Source organism: Mus musculus, chromosome 9 (genome assembly GCF_000001635.26).
Source record: "Mus musculus strain C57BL/6J chromosome 9, GRCm38.p6 C57BL/6J".
NCBI lineage: Eukaryota > Metazoa > Chordata > Mammalia > Rodentia > Muridae > Mus > Mus musculus.
The window spans coordinates 40,663,218-40,666,505 of record NC_000075.6 but is presented as its reverse complement, the minus strand read 5'-3'; the positions used below and the strand labels follow the sequence as shown (position 1 = coordinate 40,666,505).

Below are 3,288 nucleotides of genomic sequence, written 5' to 3'. Positions count from 1 at the left end.
TTGATGGAGACATCCATCCTATTTAGCACTGAGTGCTCCAAGGGCTCTTACGCTGCATAACCTGCATAATGTCTGACTGCGGATCTCTCTACTCATTCCCATCTGCTGCAGGAGGAAGTGTCTCTGTCAGTGGTTGAGCAAGACACTGGTCTGTAAGTATAGCAGAATGTCATCAGGAATCCTTGTGTTGCTACTTTCCTATCGTGTCCACTCTCGACCAGCAAGAACGACATGACCACCAGTTCTTCTAACAGCAGTTTATTTAGCAAGCTTCAGTCTTCATCTCTCTCCTCTCTCGCTTCATCTTTTTCTCCCCCGAACCCGGGCCTCTCACTCTTATATACTCTCAGCCCCCATCCACTCACGGCAGGCCACGTCACCTCACCAGGCATGCAGCTTCAGCCAATCAAGGCGGCAGGGGCGCGTCTCCACCAAATATGGACTTGTTTACACCACCAGCATCATGGTGCACCTGCACAGCTCTCACGATAGTCGTGGCTTATTTTCAGGTGTATGAGGAAGTCAGCAAGTCATAAGACTTAGCTGCAGTCCCGGGTGCCATCTTGGGACTGCTGCCACACCCGCTCCTCATACTTTCCTTTGACAAATCAGTAATATTTGCTTTTCTCGTAGAAAAAACTCTCCAGTTCTTGGCTAACCTGAGCAGTGTTAGATTCAGGTTCCATCTTGTGTCATGGGCTTTAAATCTAATCAGATTCTGGTTGGTTACCCCCACACCCATTTCTTCTTAATCCCATGAATTCTGCATCAGACTGGGCCTTTCACTTAGAAAACTCTCAGCTGTACAAGACTGCCATGGAATAATTTTTTTTCCACTCCTACTGCTTCTTGTTTTCAGTTTGTTTTTTCTTCCCGTCTTCCAGTTTTTATTCACCCTGCTCTTTCATCTAATTTTTCTGGACAGCTGTCACTAGAGCAGAGATCAGCACCATGCCAACATTTCTCTCAGCTTGCACTGCTAATAACTAAAGTGCCCAAGACATCATTATCCTTTAGACTTCCCCTAGAGAATATGTCACAAAAGGGAGCGTCATCTGGGTGTTTCTAGCTACATGCAAACTTGAGGGCAGTCTGGACAGTGCCACCATTTTTTTCTAGCCTCTACAAACACATTGATGCTGATGCTGGGTAGATTTTCTGACAAGCCTATGAAGGAATCAGGACATCAGTGCCTCCAGCTCACTGCTCTGATCCTTGAGGTAAGCTATCACTGTGGTCCTCAGAGCTGCCCGGGGATCTGGGGCTGTAGCCTATACCATGGCCACATAGGCTGCAGGATGCACACAAAGCTCTAGCACTTGCTTAAGGTCGCTCATCCTCATAGATGATATTCAAAGTTGCTGTGGAGATGTCAATGAGTTCTGGGTACCTTGGCTGTGTCTACATCACTCGACAGTGGTGGGATCCTGCAGGAGGGCTGGGGGATCTCAGACCTTGGGGGAACCTAAAATCCCAGGACAGTAGTTACTTAAGTTTATCAATAAGAATGAGTATATTTCTTGATTTAAATATGGGTATAATTAGAAGAGGTGTACAACTGCATATACACCTTATTCAACCCCATATAATGTATTTCTTCATTTATTTAGTCCACCGGTGCTTGAATTTTAAAGCAGATTCTTTGTCCAAAGCATTAGGCTAGAGGGTTTACGGTAGATTTAGGAAGATAGCCCAAAGCACTCATGGTCCAAGAAAGGATCTGAGACATATAAGAAGATTTAGCAGGAAGAATACATGTGAAGTGCCTTAAGAAAAGGATGCTCAGGCTCTAGATGTGGCTCAGAGGATGAAATGCTTGCCCTGCAAGCATGAGGAACACACACACACACACACACACACACACACACACACACACACACACACGCACACACACACCACTCAACAACAGCAGCAAAAAAAAAAAAAACCCAACCCCCCAAAAAACAAACAAACAAACCACAAGAAAGCTAAAAAAATAAAGAGAGGGAGGAGGGAGGAAAGAAGGGAGGAAAGAATGGAGGAAGGTACTTGGGTCAGGAGTATAAATCTGGCTGGAGTCATCATTGAACTCTTCACGGAGAAGGTGACTCAAGAAAGGGTGTTAAAGGACAGGTACAATTTTAGTGCAAGAATGAGAAGATGTAACTGTTCCGGAGTTAGGAAACAGCAGTCCACATAGGTGGACAGAGTAAGTTTGAGCCCAAGGGCTGAAGACTACACGTAGCTCTGCACAGTGGATAAAGGGAGCTACGATGGTTGTTTGGGCTGGTGAGGACCTCCATCTGCAGAAAGGCTGGCTGGGGTTGTCTCAAAATGCCAAAGCAGAGGGTGGAAGTGGGAAAGAACATGGTGGGAGAAACAGTGAGAAACAGCTGTCCATGTTCTGGTGGGAGTTAGAAAAGCACAGCCCAGGGACTCTGCTGCAAGGAAGAGATGTGTGGAGATCCTTATGAGGATAGGCAGGGTCATGGGACAGATAGAAAGTCCAATTTAGCTTTGACTTCAAACCAAGTTCCCAAAAGGTAGTTTCGCATTCTTACATTAACATCATAAGCTGGGGGGTACTGGCACACCTTTTTAATCCCAGCTTTCTGGAGGAGGCAGAGGCAAGCAGAGCTCTGAGTTTCAGGCCAGACTGGTCTACAGGGAGTCCCAGGACAGCCAGGACTACACAGAGAAACCCGGTCTCCAAGTTGCACCCTAGTATATTAGCTTGAATTCAGATGTTTAATTTCTACATTGGGAACAGGAAGCAAGGTGGATCCGAAGCTCATACTCGAACAAGAAACAGAAATGACAGGAACAAGCCAGGCTTGTGGAAACTGCCATGACTATCAACTCGATGGAGACAGATCTCTGGTGAGGGATTTCAGATGGACTGAGGTGGCATCATTCCACCAGATGGGGCCTTGGACTGAATACAAAGGAGAAAGCCTGCTGAACAGCATCTTTCCCTCTGCTTTCTGGCTGCAGATGTGACACGAGAAAAGTGAGCAGCTGACACATGCTCTTGCAGCAGTGTGGTCCTTGCCAGGCTGGGTGGAAGGACTGTACCCTGCAATGCTGAGTAAAAGGACACATTTTCTTCCCTTTGTTAAGTACTTTGTTACAACCACCAGAAAAGTAACCAATCACTTGGTCTCTAGACACCAGCAGGGACCAGGTGAGGTAGTGGGGTGGGGTTCAGGAAGGAACATCAGCTACAACGAATTTTTAGAACCAAAACAACTCTTCTAACTAGGTGTGATGGTGCTCGGTCTTTAATTCCAGTATCCCAGAGGCAGAGGA

The 3,288-nt window shown here is 46.4% G+C and overlaps 1 long non-coding RNA gene across 1 annotated transcript; it reads left to right on the top strand.

Annotated features, from left to right (window-relative positions):
* Gm39319 lies at nt 1-3,011 on the top strand. The gene is made up of 3 exons (XR_870640.1): nt 1-152; nt 1,120-1,220; nt 2,750-3,011. It is a non-coding gene; the product is annotated as a predicted gene, 39319 (long non-coding RNA).
* Nucleotides 3,012-3,288: the final 277 nt, after the last annotated feature.